Source organism: Eumetopias jubatus, unplaced genomic scaffold (genome assembly GCF_037043125.1).
Source record: "Eumetopias jubatus isolate StellerSeaLion01/CBP00866 unplaced genomic scaffold, mEumJub1_p1.0 scaffold_16, whole genome shotgun sequence".
Classification (NCBI taxonomy): Eukaryota; Metazoa; Chordata; class Mammalia; order Carnivora; family Otariidae; genus Eumetopias; species Eumetopias jubatus.
The window spans coordinates 93,122,958-93,150,200 of NW_028274822.1; the positions used below are offsets into that span (position 1 = coordinate 93,122,958).

The 27,243-nt window shown below is 48.4% G+C and overlaps 2 long non-coding RNA genes across 4 annotated transcripts; one reads left to right on the plus strand and one right to left on the minus strand.

Annotated features, from left to right (window-relative positions):
- Window positions 1-528: 528 nt before the first annotated feature.
- Window positions 529-25,141, plus strand: LOC148162345 (uncharacterized). Of its 3 annotated transcripts, none has more exons than XR_015767014.1 (4): window positions 529-868; window positions 1,901-2,018; window positions 24,358-24,565; window positions 24,653-25,141. It is a non-coding gene; the product is annotated as an uncharacterized LOC148162345 (long non-coding RNA). The 3 variants fall into 3 exon arrangements; XR_015767015.1 differs by lacking the exon at window positions 529-868 and adding an exon at window positions 1,045-1,296 and having other exon boundaries at window positions 24,355-24,565; XR_015767013.1 differs by lacking the exon at window positions 529-868 and adding an exon at window positions 1,045-1,296.
- Window positions 24,010-27,037, minus strand: LOC148162346 (uncharacterized). The gene is made up of 3 exons (XR_015767016.1): window positions 26,532-27,037; window positions 26,107-26,230; window positions 24,010-24,767 (listed from the first exon to the last, which is right to left on the minus strand). It is a non-coding gene; the product is annotated as an uncharacterized LOC148162346 (long non-coding RNA).
- Between the last annotated feature and the right edge of the window lie 206 nt (window positions 27,038-27,243).

Consider the following 27,243-nt stretch of genomic DNA (forward strand, 5'->3'; position numbering starts at 1 on the left):
CTGGCTCCACCCAATAGGCCACAAAGGGAACCCACAGACCAAGGCGGGGGTACCCGGGCCTAAAGGGGCAGCGGGTGCCGAACCCGGGCCTGGGAGCTGGTGCTCAGAGACGCTTGGCATCGGCGGATCCAAGTTGTATCCCGCACGACGGCGCCTATGGCCCCTGAAGCCCGAGCTGGACAATCTGGACTGCTGCTCAGCAAGGGTCGAGAGGGACGGTCGGGCTGCCCTCCAGAGGGACACCTGGGAGCCTCCTTGGCTGAAGAGGCCCGGGAGCCCATCGGGCAGGCAGTCCCCCCGGGGGGTTCAATGTACCACCTCAGAGACCGTCCCGGGTGGGGTGCCTCCACTCTGAGGCTGGTCAGGTGCTCTGAGGGGGCTGGAGCTCCACGGGACTGGGGTGCCCCCTGGAGCTCAAGGTGGGCTAGCCAGGGGCAGAGGGCACAGTGCAGGCCGCGCAGGGGGAACAGCGGCGGGACCAGGAACAGCGCAGCCGTGGGAAGAGGCCGGGTCACAGGAGGAGACTATTTGGGGTTACTGGAATCGGCCTCGTTCAAAGCCTGTGACACAGAGGCACATATGCCCCCTGAAGGCCCATCTAGAGACAAGTGCACTACCTTTCCAGCGATGGGTGGAGGCCGGAGGGCCGATGAATCCTCCCGCAAAAGACCCCGGGGAGCCTTGAAGCCTCGGGAAGCCGGGGACGCATGGGGTCGACAGGCCGGATGGAGACCGACGGCGGCCGCATGCAAGCCGCCAGCTCAGAAAGAGTCTCGGGGTTGGGATACCTCCGCCCGGAAGGCTCTCCGGTGGTTCCGGTGCGGGCCGAGATCCACCGGCAGAGAGACACCCGGCTTCCGCCGCACAGGTGAGGGGCGCCTAGCGCGCATGCGTGAGCCGCGCAGGGGCGGGCAGCCAGGGGCCCAGAAGAGCGCGAGCGGGCAGAGCGCCGGGGGAGGGGGCGGGCCCCCGGGGGCTCCAATCCTCTGCCTCATTCCCAGCCCTAGGCTACTCACCTGGGCCTACTTCGCCCCCAGAGGTGAAGCTGGAGGAGCGGGGTCTGCCTTGGTCGCAGGGGCCCGGGAGGCTGGCGGGGTGTTTTTCCAGCAACAGACACCTGGGAGCCTCGATGCCTGGTCAGCCCGGGACCCCGTCGGGCAGGGGGACTGACTGTACCGTTGCAAGCTGCCCCCTGACAAGGGGTGTGGGGGTGCCCGTTTTATTCGGGAGGCTGCTGGGGTGATCCCGGCTGTCCCGAATCTCCACCGGTTTCCAGGGCCTCGGGCTGGCTGACAGGTGCGTCTGGCGCTTTTAGGAGCCGCCCGTGTCAGGGGAGCCCGGGGCGCGGCTGGTGTGGGGTGTGGCAGCGACCCCAGGCTGGGCTGGGCGGCCCACACGCTCGACCTACTTGCAAGCCTGCACCTGCGCACGTGGGCGTGTGTTTCCCTTTCAGCCGGAGCTGGGGGAGCCGGGCCTGTGTTGCCAGGGGGGCCTGAGTCCCCTGACTGCGCTGTCCTTCTGTGAGAGACCCCTGAGGGCCCTGAGTTCGGGAGAAGGCGGGGGCTTCATCAGGCAGCCAGTCCGACGGGGACGGAGCTGGGCCCCTGGAAAGGTGCCTCTAAGAAAGATTGGGGGGGGTGGCTCCCTCCAGCCTGGAGGCTGTGCATGTGGTTCCAGACCGTCGGGAGCTGGGCAGGCTCAGATGACCCCAGCCACCCTCTGCGGGCTGACGCGGTGCTTACTGAGCATGCTCCAGCCGCACAGGTGCGTGGAGCCAAGGATCTGCTCCCCGGCCGGGGTCTGGAGGGCGGCTTGCTTCACGGCAGTAGCCTGGTGGGATACATGGCATCTGCCTGTTTCCAAGTGCGAATCCACACAAATGCCTGTGTTTCCCCTGAAGGCAGAGCGGAGGGATCTGGGAGCCTTGCAAGACCTGACTGCGGCGTGCTGACCGTGGTACCCTCAATGAGCGGCACCTGGGAGCCTGGTTTGCTGCAGAAACCCGGGCCTTCCAAACAGTGAGTGCACCTGGGGACTGACTCGCCCCCATTTCCGGGGCTGCCTCCAAAGGAATTTCAGGGGTGGGCTCCCTCCATGGTGGACACAACGCAGAGGTGGCCGGAGATGGGTCCTGGCTCCCAGGGCAGTGACAGCGTGAGTACGGTGCAGGTGTGAGCCTCCCAGGTCAGGGGAGCCCGGGCCGGGAACAGGGGAGGTCGGGCGAGGTCGGGACACAGGAACAGACCTGTGTGCACCTGCACCTGCCCAAGTCCAAGCCCAAACCTGCACAAACACACTTGTGTCCCCCTGAGGTCTGTGGGGTTGCGGGGGCCAGCAGTGCTCAGACTGATTGTCTTTGTCGTCCGTGTCTTTTGTTGCTGCTGTTTGCTTGATACATTTTTTTAAGATTTAATTCCAGTGTCATTAACATGCGATGTTGTATTAGTTTCGGGCGTGCTGTGTAGGGATTCAGCACTTCCACACATCACTCCGTGCTCCTCACGGTAAGTGTACGCCTAGTCCCCTGGACCTGGTTCACTCCTCCCCACCCTCCTCCCCTCTGCTGAACACCAGTGCTCTGTAGTTGAGTCTGTTTCTTGGATTGTTTCTTGTTTTGTTCCTACATTTCCACATATGAGTGAGATCCTATGGTATTTGTCTTTCTCTGACTTCACTTATCGTAATACCCTCTAGGTCCGTCCATGTTACAAATGGCAAGATTCATTCCTTTCTATGGCTGAGTAATAGTCCATTGTGTGTACACACCACATCTTTATCCGTGCGTAAGTCAGTGGGCATTCTGGCTGCTTCCGGATCTCGGCTAGTGTAGATACTGCTACTGTAACAGGGGTGCATGTATCCTTTGAAGTATTGATTTTGTATTTTTGGGTAAATACCCAGGAGTGCAATTGCTGGGTTGTAGGGCAGCTCTATTTTTAACTTTTTGGGGAACCTCCATACTGTTCTCCAGAGTGGCTGCACCAGTTTGCACTCCCACCAACAGTGTAGGAGGGTTCCCCTTTCTCTGCGTCCTCGCCAACACCTTTCGTTCCCTGTGTTGTTCAGTTTAGCCATTCTAACTGGTGTGAGGTGGTATCTCATTGTTTTGATTTGCATTTCCCTGATGATGAGTGATGTTGAGCATCTTCCCATGTATCTGTTGGCCATCTGGATGTCTTCCCTGGAAAGGTGTCTATTCATGTCTTTGCCCATTTTTTAAATGGATTATTTGTTTTTTTGGAGTGTTGAATTGTATCGGTTTTTAATACTTTGGCTAGTAAGCCTTGATCAGATATGTCATTTGCAAACTTCTTACCAATTCTGTAGGTTGTCTTTTCGTTTTGTTGACTGTTTGCTGTGCAAAAGCTTTTTATTTTCATGAAGTCCTAATAGTTCATTTTTGCTTTTGTTTCACCTTGTCTTTGGAGACGTGTCTTGAAAGAAGTTGCTGTGGCCAATATGGAAGAGGTTGCTGCCTGTGTTCTCCTCTAGGATTTTGAAGGATTCGTATCTCACCTTTAGGTTTTGAGTCTATTTTTGTGTGTAGTGTAAGGAAATGGTCCAGTGTCACTCTTCTGCATGTGGCTGTCCAATTTTCCCAGCACCATTTGTTGAAGAGACTTTTTTCCATTGGACATTCTTTCCTGCTTTGTCGAAGATTAGCTGACCATAGAGTTGAGGGTCCGTTTCTGGGCTCTCTATTCTGTTCCACTGATCGATGTGTCTGTTTTTGTGTCAGTAGCATTCTGTCTCGATGATGACAGCTTTGTAATAGAGCTGGAAGTCCAGGATTGTGAGGTCACCAGTTTTGGTTTTCTTTTTCAACACTCCTCTGGCTATTCGGGGTCTTTTCTGGTTCCACACAAATTTTAGGATTATTTGTTCCATTTCTTTGAAAAAAGTTGATGGCATTTTGATAGGGATTGCTTTGAATGTGTAGATGGCTCTAGGCAGCATAGACATTTTCACAATATTTGTTCTTCCAATCCATGAGCATAGTACATTTTTCCATTTCTTTGTGTCGTCCTCAATGTCTTTCATGGGTATTCTGTAGTTTTCTGAGTACAGATCCTTTTCCTCTTTGGTTTATTCCTAGGTATCTTATGCTTTTGGGTGCAATTGTAAATGGGATTGACTCCTTAGTTTCTCTTTCTTCTGTCTTGTTAGTGTTTAGGAATGCAACTGATTTCTGTGCATTGATTTTATATCCTGCCACTTTACTGAATTCCTGTATGAGTTCTACAGTTTTGGGGTAGAGGCTTTTGGGTTTTCCACATAAAGTATCATATCATGTGCTAAGAGTGAGAGTTTGACTTCTTCTTTGCTGATTTAGATGAATTTTATTTCTTTTTGTTTTCTGATTGCTGAGCCTAGGACTTCCTGTACTATGTTGAATAGCAGTGGTGAGAGTGGACATCCCTGCCGCGTTCCTGACCTCAGGGGGAAAGCTCTCAGTTTTTCCCCATTGAGAATGATATTTGCTGTGGGTTTTTCATAGATGGCTTTTATTGTGTTGAGGTATGTACCCTCTATCCCTACACTGTGAAGAGTTTTAATCAAGAAAGGATGCTATACTTTGTAAAATGCTTTTTCTGCATCTATTGAGAGGATCCTATGGCTCTTGTTCTTTCTTTGAATAATGTATTGTATCACAGTGATTGATTTGTGGGTGTTGAACCAACCTTGCAGCTCAGGAATAAATCCCACTTGGTTGTGGTGAATAATCCTTTTAATGTACTGTTGGATCCTACTGGCTAGTATTTTGGTGAGAATTTTTGCATCCATGTTCATCAGGGATATTGTATGTAATTCTCCTTTTTGATGGGGTCTTTGGTTTGGGGATCAAGGTAATGCTGGCCTCATAAAATGAGTTTGGAAGTTTTCCTTCCATTTCTATTTTTCAGAACAGTTTCAGAAGATTGGTATTAATTCTGCTTTAAATGTTTGGTAGAATTCCCCTGGGAAGCTATCTGGCCCTGGGCTCTTGTTGGGAGATTTTTGATGACTGCTTTAATTTCCTGGCTGGTTATGGGTCTGTTCAGGTTTTCTACTTCTTCCTGGTTCAGTTTTGGTAGCTTATATGTCTCTAGGAATGCATCCATTTCTTCCAGATTGTCTAATTTGTTGGCATATAGTTCCTCATAATATGTTCTTGTAATTGTTTGTATTTCTTCGTTATTCGTTGTGATCTCTTTCATTCATGATTTTATTTGGGTTCTTTTTTCTTTTTGATAAGTCTGGCCAGGGGTTTATCAAACTTATTAATTCTTTCAAAGAATGAGATTCTAGTTTCATTGATCTGTTCTACATTCTTTTGGTTTCTATTTCATTGACTTCTGCTCTGATCTTTATTATTTCCCTTTTCCTGCTGGATTTTGGCTTTATTTGCTGTTCTTTCTCCAGCTCTTTTAGGTTTAGGGTTAGGTTGTATGTGTGAGACCTTTCTTGTTTCTTAAGAAAGGCTTGTATTGCTATATACTTCCCTCTTAGAACCACCTTTCCTGCATCCCTAAGATTTTGAACAGTTGTGTTTCCATTTTCATTTGTTTCCATGAATTTTTAAAATTCTTCCTCAACTTCCCGGTTGACCCATTCATTCTTTAGTAGGATGCTCTTTAGCCTCCATGTATTTGAGTTCTTTCCGACTTTTCTCTTGTGATTGAGTTCATTTGAGTTTCAAAGTGTGGTCCAAAATATGCAGGGAAGGATCCCAATCTTTTGGTACTAGTTGAGACCTGATTTGTGACCCAGGATGTGATCTCTTCTGGAGAATGTTCCATATGCACCAGGGAAGAATGTGTATTCTGTTGCTTTGGAATGTTCTGCGTATATCTGTGAAGTCCATCTGGTCCAGTGTGTCATTTAAAGCCTTTATTTCCTTGTTGATCTTTTGCTTAGATGATCTGTCCATTTCAGTGAGGGTGGTGTTAAATCCCCTACTATTATTGTATTATTGTCGATGTGTTTCTTTGATTTTTTTTATTAATTGGCTGCTCCCATGTTAGGGGCATAAATATTTACAATTGTTAGATCTTCTTGTTGGAAAGACCCTTTGAGTATAATATAGTGTCCTTCCTCATCTTTTATTATAGTCTTTGGTTTAAAATCTAATTTGTCTGATCTAAGGATTGCCACCCCACCTTACTTTTGATGTCCATTAGCATGATCAGTGGCTTTCTACCCCCTCACTTTAAATCTGGAGTGTCTTTGGGTCTAAAATGAGTCTCTTGCAGACAGCATATTGATGGGTCTTGCTTTTTTATCCGCTCTGATGCCCTATGACTTTTTATTGGGGCATTTGGCCCATTTACAATTGGGATAATTATTGAAAATATGAATTTTGTGCTATTGTATTGCCTGTAAGGTGACTGTTACTGTATATTGTCTCTGTTCCTTGCTGGTCTATGTCACTTTTACACTCTCTCCTTTCAATATTCTTGTAGGGCTGGTTTGGTGTTTGCAAATTTTTCTAGTTTTTGTTTGTCCTGGAAGCTTTTGATCTCTCCTTCTATTTTCAGTGACAGCCTAGCTGGATATGGCATTCTTCGCTGCATATTTTCTCATTTAGTGCTCTGAATATATCATGCCAGTCCTTTCTGGCTGGCCAGGTGACGTGGATAGGTCTGCTGCCAATCTAATGTTTCTACTGTTGTAGGTTACAGACCTCTAGGAGAGACATTTTATTTTTTTTAAAGATTTTATTTATTTATTCTACAGAGAGAGAGAGTGAGAGCAGGAACACAAGCGGGAGTGGGAGAGGGAGAAGCAGGCCCCCCACCGAGCAGGGAGCCTGATATGGGGCTCAATCCCGGGACCCTGGGATCATGACCTGAGCCAAAGGCAGATGCTTAACGACTGAGCCACCCAGGTGCCCCTAGGAGAGACATTTTAATAATATTTGTTCTTCCAACTCATGAGCATGGAAGGTCTTTCAACTTAACTGCATTGTCCTGAATTTCTTTCATCAGTGTTTTATGGTTTTCAGAGTACAGGTCTTTTGCCTCTTTGGTTAAATTTATTCCTAGATGTTTTACTGGTTTTTTGTGTGTGCAATTGTAAATGCTACTGTTAAATTCATTTTCTGGTGCTTCGTTATTGGTTATAGGAAAGCAACAGGTTTCTGTGTATTTATTTTGTATCCTGCAACTTCACTGAACTCAGATATCAGTTCTAGTCATGTTTTGGGGAGTCCAAGGTGATCCCTTTCTGTCAAAGTCTGGACATATTGTCCATGGAACAATGGTTAATGATCTAATCAGTGACTTATGGTCTGAAACTCCTTGGGAGCGTCCCAGATGTACTGTGAAACAGGCCACTGCTCTGAGGACAGAGACCAAAGAAAGGGATAGGCCACTGCAGATCGGTAGGTGGCAGTTTGAGAAGCAAGGGAACTCACATCCGTGGCTTGTCTTGGGCAGCAGCAAGAGGAGTAGATCTCCACACCCACCTGCCACCTCTTAGAGGTTTATGTGGAGGCCGTAACTGGGCTCAGTCATGTAGAGCATCCAGATGGTCTCGACACCACATCACTGTCTCAAGACCTCATCCCTGGAGCAGCGTCTGGGAGCGGGGAAGGCAAGGGAAACCCACATTCCAAGGGCAGGGGAGGGTGGGGAGCCTCTGATTGCCTGGGTCCAGGTCACAGCAAGGGGTGGTCATGGCCTCTCATCCACCTTCTCCAGCACCCCACCCCTCGTGCCCGGCTCTTACAACCTCCCGTGAACCTCTGTTCTGCGTGTGCCCTGAGGGGTCAGGAAGGGGTTTCACTAGCCCGGGGTTGCCTCCTGTGGCAGTTGTCCCGCTGTGCTGGAGGCAGAGGCCACAGCAGTGACACAGGTGCGTACAAGAGAAAGCACAGGTGAAGGCAACAGTTCCCCAGATGAGCAGCAACTTTTTCCACCAAGAGGCCCCTGATCCCAACCACTGAGTTATGAAATCCCCAAGGCTGGGGGTCGGATCACTCAGGGCGCCCCCCGCATCCTCCTGAGACCCGAGAAACATGATACAGTAGCAGGCTCGTCAGGTACGGACACAGAATTCTGGCTGGATGACGGCACAGGTGCCTCCTTGTGCTGCAGCAGGTGTCCAAGGCCATCGTGTTCTGGGGCACAGCTGGTCTCATTGAAGACACTGGGTGTCCAGTAGGGACAGACTTTTTGGCCATCCCTCAAGGCTCACTGAGTGAATCCAGTCAGGGCTGCAAGGTCTGCGAACCGATGGAGCGAACAGAGAGCAGCCAGACAACCGTGCCGACAAAGTCAGAGTGTGTCCATCTGGCCTTCAGGAGAGGGAGCTTGTCAACAGTTGTTCCCACAGGACAGGTTCTCCCCTGGCCCAGGGGAACCCCAGGGTACAGCAGCCCAACCACCCAGGTGGGAGCCACGACCAAAGGTTCGTGCCACAAAGCCATGGAGGCCCACTGGGGTCGCCCACTAGATACCCGAGTGGTGGGACCAGTCCCTGCCAACCAGTGACTCTCCCTTCATGTGACAGGGTGGATGCAGTCCAGGGCTGTCCATCCCACCTTCTGGTACAACTGGGTTGGTTTTGTTTAGAGTGACTTTTCTGTTCCCAACATAGGGGTGACTGGGTGTGCAAATGTCCTTAACCCAGAGTAAGCCCCATAAATCCATTCCAATTCTGAGCACAGCCAACCAAGGCTCTGATGGAGGACTTTCTAGAACCTTCCAGTGAGCTATTCGATGGGATGCCTCTATACTGTGTTTGACAGAAAAACACATACCCATGCCGGTGTTATGGACACGCTATTGGTAATACCAGATGAACAGAGTGCTAGTCCTCGCTTGTTCTGAATGCCTTCCAACTTCTCCCCTGGAGGGGCGATACCCCCCATTATCATCCTGACCATCTGGAGAGGGCAGCCCACATACCCAACAGTGGGACAGATTTCCTTGCCGGGCCTAGGATGGGGCCACAGTAGGACGGTCCATCCTGCAGGTGTCCGTCCTGACTCTGGACGCCACAGGGGCAGCAGAGCCTCAGGTCAGAACAGAGAGGAGTAGGAACTTGCCTGGGGAGGTCTTCCCCTTCTACAAGAATGATCCTGAGACCCGCACTTTAGATGTGAGTGTGGCTGCATCTTTAGGAATGTGACCAGGGTGTGCGTTGGCCCCAGGAGGCAGCCCCTGTCAGGCATGAGGAGGGGCACTGTGGTGGGATGTGGCAAACCAGGACCCCCACCCTCTCCCCTCTGTCGATGGTGTGTGTTCCATGCCAGGTGTAGTGTGTTTCAGTTGGTCCGTCTGCAGCAGAACAATGGGATCCCAGTGCAGACGGAGTCGTTTCCCGTCACCCAGGGCTGGGAAATGACTTGTCTACCCCAGTGGGAATTCCCAGTGCAAATTCCAGGCCCTCACCCCTGTCCCAGGTATGATGGGCCTTGCTGTCCTCAGCAGCAGAGCACGTTGACCCTGAGTGGGAGTCAGGGCATTGACCGTGTCTTGCAACTTCCATAGGATTACAGAACTGGGCACCTCAGTGGGGATTCCCGTCTGGAAATTGGGGCAATAGGCCCTACTGGTCGACCATTCAAATGTATTAAAGCCCGGACAGTACTGTAGTCCACCCGGGCAAGGTGGTTTTACCTGCTAGTGATTTAATCTGCTGCTTTACTCTTGCACTGTTCCTTTCTACCAGCCCTGCTGCTGTGGTTCTAGGAGCGGTGGATGCTTCACGTGCTCCACGTTCCTTCCCCCACCCTCGCACAGTATGATCTTTGGAGTGTGAACCCCCGATCACTGTCCGAGCAGCGAGGTCCCTGTCCATGGCACTCAGCTTCCCTAGTGGTGGCAGCCTGGTTTGCACGGTGACAGGGAAGGTTTGGGTTAGGCCAGATGCAGTGTCCATGCAATCCAAGGCACATTTAGAACCCTGACTCAGAGGGAGGGGCCGGGAGAATCCATTTGCCAATCCCACCCTGCGTGGGAACTTCAGGGATGGTCCTGGAATCCCTTGGCATTTGCCTTTGGCCTTGTTGAGAACACGCAGGACTTGATGATAGTGCATTAACCCGGTCACTGGTCTTGTACACAGGGCAGTCTGCATCTGTGTCTCTAGGCCACCCCATCCAGCCCCGGAGGTGGCCACTCTGTCTATGCTCCCAATCTGCTGTCTCTCCTGAAGAGTCCATAGCCAGGGCTGAGCCTCAGCTGGGGCATCTGGGGCCTGATGGCCAGGAGCTGTCAGAGCCTTCTGAGCCAGGATATGAAAAACAGTGAGGACCACCCCAGGCTCTTGCCGACGGACCTAAATGTCCTTCCACATATCCTGGCCCCTCAAGGACTTATCGGTGATCATTCTCCCCTCGGCTTCCCATTGTCCAGGCCGCAGGGTTCATCCCTCTAGAGCAGTGGGGCACCGGCCAGGGCTCATGAGTGACCAGCAGCCTAGCAGCCCTGGGTCTAGCCCTGGCTGAACGGACTGTGCTGACTCGTTCCTGTTTTCATCCAGATGGTCCATTGTTGGCTGAGTGGTGACTACTGTCCGGGTGGTGGACTGCATTGATCAGACCCCTTTTTCGGGCATCAGACAGTATTTCCCCGCTCCCTCTGCACAGGCTATAGTGATGTCCCAGGGAGAGGGGCCAGGATATCTGGAGCATCTACACAGTCTGCGGGGCCCAGTAGTGCCCACGGTAGGCTGGTGAACAGGGTGCCCCTCTGCTGCAAATGAGCGTGACCCCTCGTCACAGTGGGGTTTCAGCCACAGCAGGGGGTGGATCGAGGGGACATACCCTCACCCCTCTCGTGGACGGGCAGGGAAGTTCTTGCACAGCGTGCTGTTCCTTAGTGAGAGGCTCTACTTGGAGGAGCGCTGTCTGCCCTGCTCGGAGCTGGTGGTCTGTGGGAGGGTGTCGGCTTCCTGCTCCTTCCAGATCTGAGACCAAAGTCCACGGGGACTCTCTGTTTTTCTCGTTTCTGCCGCATGGCCAGCTCATGTCATCTGGAGTCTCAGACACGTCTAATTCAGATGTAACACTGTGTGGGAGACGCCCAAGGCAATAACCTGCTTCACTAGTAGTTTTGCTTCTGAAAGGTGCTTGCTGCCTGATCCGCAGTCCCGCAGGTACCCTTTCTCTCCCAGGTGATCTGAGGGAGCAAGCACTGTGCCAGTGAGGGACAAAAGTCCTCCAAAGTCCCCAAATCCCTATGAAGTCCGTGTCCTGTCCACATTCTTAATGGTTGGGCAGCCTTGCACATCCTCTGTCACACCTTTTAGGACAACAAAGACTTACTTGACCAGACAGCTCCCAAAATCTATGGCCGTGTAGGCTTTGAACTTTCTGTGCCCACTGCCCATCCTCTGCCCTGCAGATGCCCCGGGAGGCTTACAGGCTGTCGTGCAGCAGAGACAGAGTTCCACGTGTTAATGTTATATCGTCAGGATAATGGGCAGGTGGGCAGGAAAGAGGGACAGGTCTCGGGCTGACATGTGGTATGACTGGGCAGTAAGCTGTGGAAGCCCTCGAAAGGTCCATGGGTGCCCCTTCCAAGTAAAGCAAAATTGACCGTGTGACTGTGTAGCCAGTGGTACACCAAAAAAGCATTGCTGAGTGCAGCTGAGCACGGTACGCGGCTAGGACCAAGGGCAAGGTATCCAAGATGGCGGCACTGTAGGGCAGAGCCTCATGGGTGGGGGGCAATACCTTGTCCGCCATCATCCGCCACGAGCCAACTGGCTCTTTAGTGGCCACACCAGGCTACTGAAACTACTGTGGGCAGGGCATTCGGTAGCCCCTCGACGCAGTCCTAGGACGGCTTCCCCAATCTCCCCGGGACCCCCAGGCAACTTCTGTTGTGGGACGGTTTCCACGCTTACCTGTTCCCGGTTCCCGTGTCCCTTCTGTCTACGGCTTTGATCACTGTAACCTGGAGGTGGAATCCACACACAGATTTGCAGAGTTTGGCCCTGGAGGAGATCGATGCTCATATGTTCTCTGGTCCTAGAGAAAAACGCCGTGTTCTCAGGGTTGGTGGGGAAGGCCACAGGGCAGCTTCAGAGGGCCTTCCTGACAATAACTGCTTGCCCTCCATAGCCATCAGTGGCCCTGAGGGGTCAGGAAACTCATGAGGGCCACCGTTCAGCCTCAGTGCCCACCGGTGCGGACCCCACTGTTGATTTCTGGGGGACCGGTGAACAATGAGCTCACCTCTGGTGGCCCCCCGTGGCCCTCACCTGGAGGCAGTCTTGGGCTGCATCCTGTACCCAGGGAAGGGAGGCACCCACCCTGCATAGCACTGCACCTCTGAGGCCTTTCTGGAGGAGGCGAGGCATCAGGGAAGCGGGGGCAAATCTGAACTGTACAGTTTTTGAGGGTTTCCACAGGCTGACCAGCCCTGTTGAGTGTCAGTCTGTCCATCCTGGAGGGAAAGGGTCCCAGCAGCGATGTGGTCAAGCCTCACTTACTTCCGGGTTATTTCTTCCAGATGCTTTACAACCAACTGGGATAGACTTTTGCCTTTTTGAGCCTCTTTTCATGTCCGGTCTTCCCATGGCGTGTACCCATTCCTGGGATTTGTCCGATCCTCCAGATCAGCAATGCCTTGCACAACGTGGTAAACGTCCTCTCTGCAGCTGGCTCGGCGTGGATATCAGCAGCCCACGGCAGGTCCCGTGGGTGGACTGGACGGCGTCGGCTCTCATTCCTGCAGCGAGTGCGGCTCTCAGGACCTTCAGACACAGGAATGGAGGACGTCTGCCTCATTCCCCACTCCCTCAGAATTTGCTAAACCTCCTCCGTAGATTTTCAGCATCCCGGCTGCCCACGGAGGTCCTCCTGCAGGACGGGGTGATCCGATCCAGAAGGGACTGAGTCCCTTGGCCCCCAGCGCCACGCAGGAGCAGCCGGAGGGCAGGGTGTGTGGTGCTGTTGCTCCTTCCCTGGGCCTCCTGTCCACTCGGAGAAACGCCACCGCCGCCGCCCCCCCCCCCCCCCCGTGTCCCATAGCTGCACATGCAGCACCTGGGTATTCCTGGCCTTTTGCTGGAACGTGGCAGCTGTCGTAACGAGCTGGATGGCAGTGTGTTCTGTCCTCACGAACGCCCTCCAGCGCCATGCTGCCCACCGGCTGGGGGTGCGGTTTTGCGGCTTCTGGTTCCTTTGTGTTCGGCGCCGGACAGTGTGGGGCTGTGTTACAAGCTCTAATCCTATTATTTTCTTTACTTTGATGTAATACACTTTTTACTTCAGTCGCCCGCAGGTGTTATTAGCGGCAGGTGCTGTGGTTTCCCCAGTAGTGTGTGTATGGGTCATTATCACTATACTTTCGATTAACACGTTTCCTTTTCATTTAGATTCTGGGGTGCTTTCTGCTAATTCTTATCTCTGTGGGTACCTGCGGTAATCATTCAGTGGAAGTTTGCCCACCCTTTCTGTATATGTGGTTTAGAGGTCTTACCGCCTCCCAGGTCAGGTTAGCCCAAGCTTTAATATCTAGATGGTTGGTAAGCAACCCAGAATTTGCTGGAGCGAGCCTCCATGCCTTTCAGTTCAAGCAGAGGCAGTTGGATTGTAGGGTAAGGGGGAGATGCACATTCTGGCTTGTTCCTTAGCCCATTCTTGTGTTTGCTTCCCTGTGACTTGGGTGCCCATCTGATTCGATGATAGTTGGGGTACCGTAGCAAACAACCCAGATTTCCAGTGCTCAGATGGCCGATGGTGTAAAATCATTTTCTGGCATGGTCAGGGGAAGCCTGTTCCTGACCATGTGTCTACAGTGGTCCATGCATATAGTCTGTACTCTCACATAGGCAAGGGTCTCTTATGCCCCATGTGTGTAACTTGGGAGAGCCTGTCAGCTTTGACCTTGTCTGGAGTGTTCATTAGTGACCTCTGAGCTTTGGCTCTGCCCGTTCTCTCATGTGTTTATGAGACTGGAGGTGTCTGGTGGGGATACACACGTCCCTCTTCTCTCACAGCATGTTCTCCTGTGCATCCCATGTGACCTGTGGCTGAGGCGCCCATGCGTGCTCCCAGTCGTCCTTCCGACGTGCAGGGACGTGTGTAATGAAGGTGGGGATGACAGCCCATGCTCTGTTCTGCCATACGTCCTCACCCCACGTTTTATTTCCCGTTGTGCGGTCATTTCCCTGCCGCGTTCCGTACCAAAGAGCTGTGTCCCAGCTCTTGCCCGTGAGTCTGAGAACAGACGTACCGATTCTGGTTTCCCTTAGCAGACTCTTCCATCGCCAATTTCATGGCTCTTTGTTCACATTGTGCTGATTCTCCTGTTCCTGAGGCTGCCAGGGTTAGACCATCATCGGCTCTCAGGGCAGCAGCTTGGCACGTACTCTGGTTGGTGCCACGGAGGCGAATCTGTTTGGAAAGGATGCGTTGTGTTCCGTGCACCAGAGTGGTCCCCAGTACGGACTGCTCGAGCGTGGACACGCGCCCTGCCGGCAAGTTCCCTCAGGTCCGCCATTGGCACAGCTGGGATCTCCTCCGCTAATGCCGAGGGCCGACCCCCCATCTCTGTGTCCTGCTCAGAAACGTACGGTTTCCCTGGTGGGACTTCTGGTCGAGGTCGTTCCCCTCCGTCAGGGCTCTGCTCTGCCTGCTCCAGAATAGGCCCCTGGAGCTGCCGGACCAGGTTTATTTTCTCTTAGTGGCCCTGCTGTCTGTAGGCCTCAGAGAGCCCAGCTGAGCCTTTCCGGCAGTTGGCATCTGTTCTCAGAACACGGGAACGTCTCAGTCCAAAACCCGCTCTGGTGAAACTTGGGGCCCTGCAGTGTTTTTAGTCCCCGGTGACCATGTCGGTGACCCTGTCGCAAACCCTTGTGAGTGAAGACACTCTCGTGTGTGTTCAGCGTCCTCATCAGCTGCCGCCAACGTATCACAGGTTCTGACGGCGCTTTCCCAGTAGGTCAAGCCTGCACCTGGAGTCGCTGTTCTCCTACGGTCCCTGCTCTTCCTAGTTATTTCACAAGTGTGTTTTAATATGACCCCCACATGTGGTTCGGACTGTGTCCTCTGTCCCATCTGTTTCTGACGTTCTTCCTCTGTGGTAGGGTCGGTATGCAAGCTATGATGTCTGCGAGGCTGTGTGGTATTGTTCTGCCTTCAGAAGACCACGTCAGGCCTAGAAATGTTACTGTAGTGTGAGATGTGTGGCCCTTACCTGGGTCGATTGTCCATCCCCTGAATGTAAGGAGTTCCATGAACTCTAGGTGGACGTTAGTCTATTCTCCAAGTTGTCACCAGAAATAAGGGTGTCGGCATTGTAGGAAATGGGTGTGTGTTTTGTGTGTGTATATGTTGTATGTCTATGAAAGGTCTGGGTGTCTTGGGCTAGAAGGTTGTGGGCTCTTTCTGGGCTGCTAAGGTAGCTCTGTGGTTACCTGGTGAACTGATAATGTCTGCCTTCCCGTGGGAATGTGGTCATGGGTTGACTTTCCCATCCGTGGGAAGAGCAAAGAACACGTCAGATAAGTCGACCAGTGTGTACTGAGTGTCAGATTCACTGATGTTATGGTTTATGATAGTGCTTCCATCTGGGAGTATTCCCTCAATTTCTGCAGTGTTAAATTCCTATAAACTGTTATAAACCTATAAGACTTGTGTCACTGTTAACCCACCAGATTGATCTATTATATGAAATAGTACAATAATTTGTTCCTTTAGGAGTTTTTGAATTTCTTCCCTAATTTGAATATGTCCTTTTTCGTCCATTCCAAGAATATTTTCCCTATGGGGACATTTAAGGTACTTACCCTTTCTTAAAAATTATTTATTTTATTTTATTTAAATTTTATTTATTTGAGAGAGAGAGAGAGTGAGAGCACAATCCAAGGAGGGGCAGAGAAGCAGACTCCCTGCTGAGCAGGGAGCCCAACGTGGGACTCGATCCCAGGACCCAGGGATCATGACCTGGGCCGAAAGCAGATGCTTATCCAACTGAGTCACCCAGGCATCCAGTACTTACTCTTAATGGCTGGTCTCTCACCACGTGTTAGGAATCTAGTTACCCATGTCCCTGGGCTTAATTTTTCTCGTAATTCTTTAAATAGCTGCCATATCAGAAAGATATTTGGGGTGGGCTTCCTCTGTCCTGGAGGCTATGCAGGTTGTCAGAGACTGGCCAGAGCACTCCAGTCCTGGAGGCTCCAGATGCTCAAGGGCAGTTGATGGACTGTGTACTGTGGGTGTGGGGTGTGCAGGTCAAGGAAGCCAGGGACCTAGATCCAGCATGTTTCTGAGAATCCAGGTGCCAGGGGTGAAGTCTTGGGGGTCCACATATCTGCCTAAATTTGTCCCCTCCTACACAGATGTACTTATTCCTCCTGAACACAAAGCTCGAGAAAACTACGCTGTCTTTCCAGGGTAAATTTCATTAAGTGACACCTGGGAAACTTGACTACTGGTTCAGGGGAGGAAAACATTTTCTCTGTATTTCAAGATTCTTCTAGCTGGTTTAACTTGACTTTTTAAAAAAGATTTTATTTGTCAGAGAGAGAGTACGTGCAAGCACAAGCGGGGGGAGTGGCCGGCCGAGGGAGAAGCAGGCTCCCTGCAGAGCAAGGAGCCCAATGTGGGACTCGATCTTAGGACCCTGAGATCATGACCTGAGCAGAAGGCAAACACAACTGACTGAGACACTCAGCCGTCCCAACTTGACATGATTAACAGGAGAAAAAAACCAAAGTTTTATTGCATGTGCATGGAGACCTAATGATGAACATGAGACACAGAGAATGACCAAGGCAGGCAGCTTTTGTACGTCTTAGACAAAGAAACATAACTCTGTGAGAAATTTGCAGGACAATTAAGTAACAAGGTATTAAATACAAGATATTTCTATGGAAACAAAGAAAACCAGTGGTTAATGAGTGGACCCAATGATACAACAGCTTCTGAGTTCTGAGGGTGGCAGTTGAGGGGATTTCTAGACATCGGGGTCAAACCATCTTTAGATGGAGTAAAGGCAGGCGGTGGCAATTGGAGAGCTTCCCCTGGTTTGCAGCCGGAATGTCTCTGGTGATCCCTGTGAGTGGCCCACACAGCAACAGGCTCGGAGACTGTCTGCATATGAGCTAATATAGTGGTTTCTCTGAAGTATACATCCAGTCGTTCATATTCAGTTGGCAAGGCTTCAGGAAAAGGGGCAGTTTCAGTGTTCAGTGATTTCAAGTCAAAAAGATGGAAGAAAATTGGCAATGTTAGTTTGGAGAGTTGTAGTCTGACACTGGAGGAATCTGGAAGAATTCAGGATCCAGAGTAGTTTATAGATAATTCAAAACCTCAAAACAATGAACAGAACTAAAACCTAATACCCAAAAGCATGTATTATAGTGACAGTGGAATCATAATGTTTCTCTCAACAATCACTCCCATTTCTATCAACAGTAACCACAGTAAGACTAATTTGTTTGCAAATTAGATCCAGTTTCAATAAACTTGGCTTCATTATTCACATCAGTGCAATAAGAATTGCAATTGACCATATAGAATCTTTTAAATCTGTTTTGCTGGAACTTTTCATAAGGAATCACAGATTGAAGTTGGTGAAAATTTTATTTTTGAAGTATAGTTGATGCACAACTGAAACTAAAGTAATATTGTGTAATATAGTGACTCGACAAGTCTACCCAATATGCAATACTCACCATGATAAGTGTCGTTAACATCTGCCACCGCATCCTGTTATTACAATGTCACTGACTATATTCTCTATGCTGGACCTTTCCTCCCTACGACTCACTTATTTTATAACTGGAACGTTGTACCTCTTAACCCTCTTCCCCTATTTGGTATATAGTCCCACCCCCTTCCTTCTGCATGCGAGACTTTATTCTATTTATGAGTCTGGTATTGGTGTGGGTTTATTTTCTTTTGTGTTTTAGATACCATATACAAGTAAATCTGTATGGTTTTGTTTTCCTCTATCCAACTTATTTCACTTAGCATAAAGCCCTGTAGGTCTGTCTGTGTTGTTACAATTGGCAAGATTTCTTTCTTTTTTATGGCAGAGTACTATTTCGTTGTGTATCTATATTACATCTTTATCCATTCATCTGTCATTGGACGTGTAGGTCGCTTTTATATCTTGGCTATTGTAAATAGTGTTGCAATGAGCATAGAGGCTCATATATCTTTTTGAATTAGTGTTTTCTTTTTCTTTGGGTAAATACCTGTGGTAGAAATACCATACAATCTAGTAGTTCTATTTTTAACTTTTTTTTAAAAGATTTTTTATTTATTTGACAGAGAGAGACACAGTGAGAGAGGGAACACAAGCAGGGGGAGTGGGAGAGGGTGAAGCAGGCTTCCCGCGGAGCAGGGAGCCTGATGCGGGGCTCGATCCCAGGACCCTGGGATCATGTCATGACCTGAGCCAAAGGCAGATGCTTAATGACTGAGCCACCCAGGCGCCCCTCTTTTTAACTTTTTGAGGAACCTCCATACTGTGTTCCTCAGTGGTTGCACCAGTTTGCATTCCCACCAACAGTGCACAAGTGTTCCCCTTTCTCCACATCATCGCCAACACTTGCCATTTCTTGTCTGTCTGACACTAGCCATTCTGAGAGGTAGAAGGTGATATCTCATTATGCTTTTGATTTCAGTTTTCCTGATGATGATGAGTGATGTTGAGTATTTTTTCATGTGGCTGTTGGCCATTTCTCTGTGTCTTCCTCAGGAAAAATGTCTACTCAGGGCTTTTACCTTTAAAAAAAAATGGGTTACTTGGTGGTGTGTGTGTGTGTGTGTGTGTGTGTGTGTGTGTGTGTGTGTGTGTGTGTGGTTGTAGGAGTTCTTTGTATATTTGGATACTAACCCTTTATTGATATGTCATCTGCAAATATCTTCTCCCATTCATTTCCATTTTGTTGATGGTCTCCTTCACTGAACAAACCTTTCCAGTTTGGTGTAGTCTCTATAGTCTATTTTGCTTTTGTTTTATTTTACACATGAGAAGCGTGTTGCTAAGGCTGATGTGCAAGGTTTTACCTCTTTTTTCTTAGGAGTTTTATGGTTTCAGGTCTCACACTTGGGTCTTTAATCCATTTTGAGTTCGTTTTTGTGGATGGCATAAGTGTGTGTTCCCATTTCAGTCTTTTGCACGTGGCTCTCCACTCTTCCCGGCACCATGTATTGAAGAGACTGTCTTCTCCCCACTGCATATTCTGGCCTCCTTTGTTGTAGATAAATTGACCATAAAAGCATGGCTGTATTCCTGGGCTCTCTGCCCTGCTCCATTGATCTAGGTCTGTTTTTGTGCCAGTGCCATACCGCGTTGATCACCGCGGCTTTGTGGTATATGTTGGAATCTGGGATTGTGATGCCTCCAGCTTTGTTCTTCCTTCTCAGGATTGCTTTGGCTGTGCGGGGTCTTTGTGGTTCCATACGCATTTTAGGATTACTTGTTCTAGTTCTGTGAAAAATACTATTGGTATTTTCATAGGGATCGCACTGAGTGTGGAGACTCTTTTGGGTAGTGTGGATATTTTAACAACATTAGTGCTTCCATTCCACGAGCTTAGTGTAGCTTTCTGTCTGTTAATGTCATCTTCAGTGTCTTTCATCCATATTTTATAGTTTTCAGAGTACAAGTGTTTCACTTCCCTGGTTAAATTTATTCCTAGGGGGGCGCCTGGGGGGCGCTCAGTCGTTAAGCGTCTGCCTTCGGCTCAGGTCGTGATCCCAGGGTCCTGGGATCGAGCCCCACATCGGGCTCCCTGCTCAGCGGGGAGCCTGCTTCTCCCTCTCCCCCTGCTTGTGTTCCCTCTCTCACTGTCTCCCTGTCAAATAAATAAATAAAATCTTTTAAAAAAATTTATTCCTATGTATTTTATTCCTTTTGGTGCAATCATAAGTGGGGTTTTCTTAATTTCTCTTTCTGCTGCTTTGATATCAGTGTATAGAAACACAACACATTTCCGTATATTAACTTGGTATCCTATGCTTTTACTGACTTCATTTATTAGTTGTCGTAGATTCTTGGTGGAGTCTTCAGGGTTTTCTACTTATAGTATCATGCCATCTGCAAATAGTGACAGTTTTACCTCTTCCTTACCAATCTAGATGCCTTTTATCTATTTCTCTTGTCTGGTTGCCAGGGCTAGGTCTTCCAGTACCACGGTGAACAAAAGTGGCACCAGTGGGCGTCTTGTCTTGTCCCTGATCTTAGAGGAAAAGCTCTCAGTTTTTCACCATTGACTTTGATGGGCGCTCGGGGTTTGCTGCGTAAGGCCTTTATCATTTGAGGTATGTTTCTTCCAATGCCAATTTGTTGAGTTTTATCATGAACAGATATTGTCAAATGTGTTTTCTGCATCTCTTGAGATGAACACATGGTTATCCTTCATTTTGTTAATGTGATGTGTCACCATGATTCCAGCATTGAACCATCCTTTCATCTCTGGAATGAATCCCACTTCACTCTGGTGAATAATCCTTCTAATGTATTGTTGAACTTGGTTTGCAAATAGTTTGTTGAGGGCTATTTTTGCATCTATGTTCATCAGGGATACTGGCCTGTAGTTCTCCCTTTTTTGTGGTGTCTTTGCCTGGTTTTGGTGAAAAGGTAATGCTGGCCTTGTAGAATGAATCTGAAAGTTTTCCTTCTTTTTCTGCTTTTGAATTGGTTTGAGAAGAATAGTTCTTAACTCTTCTTTCAAGGTTTGGTAAAACTCACCTGTGAAACCATCTGGTCCTGGACTTTGTTTGTTGGGAGTTTTTTGTGGCTTTTTTTTTTTTTTTTTTTTCAATTTTGTTACTAGTAATTCTTCCTGATGCAGTTTTGGAAGATTGGATGTTTGTAGGAATTTATCCATTTCTTCTGGGTTGTCCAATTTGTCAGTGTATAATTTTTCATAGTAGTCTCCTCCTCTGTATTTGTGCTGTCCATTGTTGTTTCTCATTTCTAATTTTACGTATTTGAGTCTGCTTTTTTTCATAATGAGTCTAGCTAAATGTTTATCAATTTTGTTCCTTTTCAAAGAAACATCTCTTCATTTTACTTATCTTTTCTGGCTTTTTAGTTTATTTCATTTCTTTCCACTCTGATCTTTAGTATTTCCTTCCTTCTGCCAACTTTGGGCCTTGTTTGTTCTTTTTCTAGTTTCCTGAGGTGTGAGGTTAGATTGAGATTTTTCTTGTTTCTAGACGGAAGCCGGTATCACTATAAACTTCCCTCTTAGAACTTTTGCTGCTTCCCAAAGATTTTGCACTGTTATTTGCATTTTCATTTGTCTCCAGGTATTTAGGTTTATTCTTCAATGACACATTTGTTGGTTAGTAGCGTGTTGTTTAGCCTCCATGTGTTAGTGTTTTTTCCATCTTTTTTCTTGTCAGTGATTTCCAGTTTTGTGTGGTTAGAAAAGATGCTTGATGAGATTTCAGTCTTCAATTTGCTGAGACTTGGTCTGTGGCCCAACCTGTGATCAGCTCCAGAGAACGCTCCACATGCACTTGAGATGAATGTGTATTCTGCTGTCTGGGATGGCTTGTTCTGTGTGTATCTGTTCTGTCCATCTGGACTCATGTGTTGTCAAGGCCAATGCTTCTGTCTTTTCTGTCTGGATGATCTGTCCGCAGAGGTAAGTGGGGGGTTACAGTCCTCTCCTGCTACCGTATCACCGTGGACATCTCCCTTTATGTCTGCTAATATCAGTGAATAACTTGTGTACTTGGGTGTTTCTGTGCCAGGTGCACAGATAACTTAAAAACTGTCCTTTTCTCTTGTTAGATTGATCCCTTTATCACTAGGTAATGCATTTCTAGGTCTCTGGTTACAGTCTATTTTTTCTAATAGAAAGATTGCTACCCTGGATTTCTTTCTTTCTTTCTTTTTTATTTGCTTCGATCTCTTTCTATCCCTTTACTTTCAGTCTGCGTGTGTCTATAGGTCTGAGTGAGTCTTGTAAACAGCACATGGATGGGTCTTGTTTTTTAATCCATTCAGTCACCCTCTGTTTTTTGGAGTATTTATGCCATTTGCATTTAAGGTAATTAGTGATACATATGTGTTTATTGATACGTGCTTATTGCCATCTTGTTAAATTCCCTCTGGTTGGGTTTTTTCCTTTCTTCTTGTTCTCGTCCTTTACAATTGATGACTTTGTTTCGTGTTATGCTTGGACCTTTCAATTCATTTTTTGGTATCAGTTACAGGTTTTTGGTTTGTGGCTACCATGAAGTTCATATATAACATCCTAACTATACAGCAGTCTATATCAAGCTGGTGGTCGCTTAAGTTCAAACGCATTCTGAAAGCCCTACGTTTTTATTCCCCCTTTCAAGTTATATGTCTATGATGTCATATTTCACATCTTTGATTTTGTGAGTTCTTTATGATTGATTTTACTACTTTTATCTTTTAACCTTCATACTGGCTTTGTGATTGATTTACTACCTTTAGTGTATGTTTTCTTTTCCTGATAATTTTCCTTTCATAATTTCCTTCTAATTATAGCCTTTCCTTTGCTACTTCAGGAAGTCCTGTTAACATTTCTTGTAACCCTAGTTCAGTGGTGATGAACTCCTTCAGCTTTTGCTTGTCTGGGATATGCTTTCTCTTTTCTTCAGTTCTGACTGATACAGTATACTTGGTTATAGGTGTTTTCCTTCCGCACTTTGAATAGATCACCACTCCCTCTTGCCTGCAAAGTTTCTGCTGAAAAACTGGCTGATCGCCTTTTGGGGTTTCCCTTGTGGGCAACTAGTTGCTTTTCTCCTGCTGCTCTTAAGATTGTCATTATCTTTAATCTTTGACATCTGGATTATTATCTGTCTTGGGTGGACTTCCTAGGGTTCATCTTCTTTTGGGCTCTCTGTGCTTCTTGATCTTGGATCTGTATTTCCCCAGGGTAGGAAAGTTTTTGGCTATTATCTCTTCAAGTAACTTTTCTGCCCCTTTCTCCTCTTCTTCAGGGACCCTTACAATATGAATGTTGGTATATTTGATGTTGTCCCAGACCTTTCTTAACCTATCCTTTTATTTATGCACATCTTCCTTCCTTCCCTCTCTGCTGCTCAGAGTGAGTGCTTTCCATGACCCTGTCTTCCAGATTGTTGATCCGTCCTTCTGTATCCTCTAATCTGTTGATTCCCTCACATGTACTCTTCACTGAAGTTACCGTATTCAACTCTGATTCTTTCTTATATTTGCTTTCTCTCTGTGGAAGTTCTCACTGAGCTCGTCTAGTTCTCTCAAGTCCAGTGAGCACCTTATGACCTCTACTTTGAAGTCTTTATCGGGTAGATTGCTTATCTGTCTCACATGGTTGTTTTTCTGAAGCTTTGTCTTGTTCTTTCATTGGGAGCATATTCCTGTTTCCTCATTTTGTTTCTGTTTCTGTAAAGTAGGTGGAACAGCTGTATCTCCTTATCTTGAAGGAATGGCCTTATATAGGAACATTCCCTGTGTGGACTGCATGTGCCTGGTGGCTTTGGCAGGCTAGCTGGCTGGGACTATGGTGGGTAGAGGCTGTGGGTCTCAGTGCACTCCAACCCAGGGCCACCCTGCTGGGACAGCTGGAGCTGAAGTGGGAGTGGGCCTGGGGATCCCTGGGTGCTCTGTGCAGAGGGTGCTCTGCTGAAACAGGTAGAGGCAAGGTTGCTACAGCCCAGGAAGTCCCAGTACATTCAGTGCAGGGGGCACCCTAGCAGGACCCCTGGAGCTGAAGTAGCCATGGGCTACATGGGGACCCAAGTGGCTGCACAGGGGCTTCATGATGGGACGGATGGCATGAGCCAAAGGGGGTGTGGACCCAGATGTCCTGGGGTACTCCACATAGGGGGTTTCCTGGAAAGTTGTGTGGAGCAGACACAGGTACAGGCAGCTCCCAGGGTGCTTTGTGCCTGTGTCTCCCTGGAGAGATGGCTGGAGCTGTATTGGGTACTGTCTGGGAGTGTCTGCTGTGTCCTGCACTGGGGTTGCCTTGGTTGACTGGGGTCAGCTAGGGGCCCAGGGTTTGCTAAGGCAGCAGGCTGGCAAGGAAGCCCAGCCCCCCCCCCCCACATCTGCATTAGCAAGGTGAAGGGAGAATGGAAACCATGGTGGGGACCAGCACCTCTGACCCCAGAGAGCATTACAGCAGGTCCCCCACCATTGGGCAGGTGCTCTAGGATCATTCCCTTCTATTCTAGCTGCCCCTTTACACCGTGGCTTGTGTTCTGTGCCCCGGTCGGATGAATCTGCTCCCAGGCCCTCCACCCTATCTGTCCCCACTGATCCCCTGGTAAGGCCCTGGGACCCTGTAAGCAAGGCATCAGGCTGACATTCCCCAGGGGCTTTACTGGCTCCATAAAGTCCACCTCAGTTCTGAGTCAATGCAGATCATTCTAGTCAAAGCCTTGGTAACGTCGTCTGTGTTGCCCACTGTGTCCGTTAAAAGCAGAACCGATTCTCCGTGGACTTCTGCAAATACGTGGCCAAGAAGAATACTCAGGGAGAGCTGCTGACTCTGGAGGCATCAGGCAGGGGCACAAAATGGAAGGTTCCACTCTGTTGACGAAGGTGTAATTTCCGAACTGCCATCAGTCACAAAGAGGAAAGATGTTCTTACATGATGATGAACAAAGTCATAAAAGCTTATTCAGGCCCAGGTAAGGAACTGTGGTCACTCTTGCTCTTTGTCATGGTTTCCTGAAGCCAGCGGGTTCTCCCTCAGAGTTCTGTGAATCTGCACGCAGGTCAAAGGTCTTCAATTATTGGAGATCCGTATCTCGGAGTCTGGGTCTGTCCTCACCTGAGTCCCCTTGAGGAGGGGGAACTTGTGCAAAAGCTTCAGAATAACATGATAACCACCTGTCAGTGAGAAAAGGAGGCAGATGACATGAAAGGTAAAGTAAAATGTTTACAATTCCTTATAAAAAGCAGACCAGTAATCCTAGAAAAGGAGAAAAACCAAATTTTAATTTTGCGTGAGCTTGCTTTTGATATTAAAACTTGTTTTTAAATTTAAGCCAGTTTGACCACACATTTTTAGATTTTTTATTCACTTATTTGACAGAAAGAGCACGAGCAGGGGGAGTGGCAGGCGGAAGGAGAGGCAGGCTCCCCGCTGAGCAAGGAGCCTGACGGGGCACTCCATCCCACGGTCCTGGGATCGAGCCTCCCAATCAGATTTTGTCCTAAGTTTTTCCCCCTAAAATAACCAGTCTTACATTAGGACAAAATTACTTTTCCTCAACACAAAAAATACATTTTTTGCCAAAAGCACATATCCTGCTTTTCTTGCATACAGAGATGCTTCCCTTAATATTTTTAGTGTCTTTAACCACCTATATTAAGTAGAATGTTGAACGCTTACGACCTGAATGTCCAGTGGGCACTAAGTAGTGGGCTTGTGAACTGTTAGGCCAGCGTTCTTCCTGTTGGCAAAGTGATGACCACATTTCATAATTCCTACAAACCTGTGTTTCTTCAGAGCACAGTCTTTCCATAGGGCCTGAGAAAGGTTTACTAACAGACCCAAATATATCTTTAGTTTTTCTGTACTAAGGAACCCCACAGTAGTCAACCTAAGAGACCAATACTTTGTGATTTTACCTTATTTGGAGTGACCTAGGTGCACAGCTAGGTCCTCGGGCTCTCCAAGCAGTAGACGCCCAGCAGGAATTCCAGACACGGCTTCTCTGGGGCTGACGCCCGAGCACCAGGGACCAGGGAGCCAGCACAGAGCGCCAGTGTCCTAGGCCAGGGAAAGGGTGATGCCTGAGCACGTGGGGGCAGGGAGAGGCTGGGGGCACAGTGCCCAGAACGTGCTTCTGCATACATCACGTGTCTCGTTGGTATGTTCGACCCCTGGGCGTGATTTACTAGGAGAACCGGGGGGAGGTAGGTAGAGTGGGGCACCGGGCTCCATCTTGGCACAGGCTGGTTTGGTCCCGTCTTCACCAGCCTTCAGAGTCCCTCCATCGCCTGCAGGATGTGCCGTCCAAGGGCACAGCGTTCTGGCTTTCCTGGGAGCCCCACCACTCGGGGGCGCTGCCGATCCGGGATACTGGAGTTGGGGGTTGGAGCGGGGGGCCTGAGTCTAGTCCCTGCTCTGTCTCCTAGGCTTTCGACAGATTTAACTCATCACTTAGCAAAATGTCAATGTTTCAGGTTACCAAAAAGATGGAGGGGAATTATTTCTACCTACCTATTCAGGTAATGCGCTCTCAACAGCCACGTGTCCATCAGCCACGAAAACTGCACGAGCTGTCTGTCCAGCAAAGTCCACCATTCTCTCCAGCTGTGGTGGTGGTGTTGAGAAATTCTGGAACCTAGATAACATAAAACTTTTATTTTTCCTGGGTTTACTGAAAGTCCAATGAGTTTAATTCTAAGGCTCATAACTCTGAAGACGGAAAACTTTTAATTAAACCCACAACCTTAAATTTGTCTTACTATCAAATATTTTCCCAGATCATGTGAACTGGAAATTCATTTGGATTTAGTTTCTATTTTATTTTTGAGAATTTTTATGAATACTAAGTGTATGTAAATGCTCAATTTTCTTTAAGCCCATTAAACAGAGCCCTTTTACAAATTAATTTTGGCAATAATACCTTATCTGTCACATACCTCCACATCCACATAGACGAACACGGAGCTCTTGCAGCTTCTGTTTAAAAATAAACGTTGGAATAAATTGAATTAAAAATAACCGTTGGAATAAATGGAAATTACTGGCTGCATGGCTTAAAGCCTTTCAGGGTTTGTGGACGAGATTGTAAGGTTTGTCCCTGGACACAGTCCTAGGAAGGCTGGGGTCTGGGGGCGGGGCAGAGCCCTTCTGCAGGTTTCGATGTTTAAAAAGGTCTCTTTCCCTCCTTTGGTTCTCACGCTCAGGCAGGTGTGGGCTGTGTTCACACTTCAGAGACATGGTAAGATGTATAACTCTAAGGGACAGAGAATGAATGTAAGTTTTACGGTTCTAAGCGTTTGGGTGTAATTGCTTTTCAGATTTCCCTTCCTTTCCGACAGCGTGATTTTGTTCCAGTGCCCTCCCGTTTCTTCCTATATCTGCACACCTCTGAGAGGAACAGCTGAGGTGTCAGGATTGGCAAAGGCAGGTGGGCTTTGACTTGCTTCTCGATTTGCATTTCTGGTTTTGTAGGGGTTTGGGAGACGGTGGTGTCTGCACCCCCGAGGAGCTGGGTGACAGCCTGGGTGTCTCGGGCCCGGCCGCCTTCGGGACCTCGCTTGGCTTCTTCACATCAGGACGAACGCCAGCCAAGCCGGAATCAAAACCTTTATACCTTTGTGAAGTCTGTATAAAGCGTAACAAAGTCTT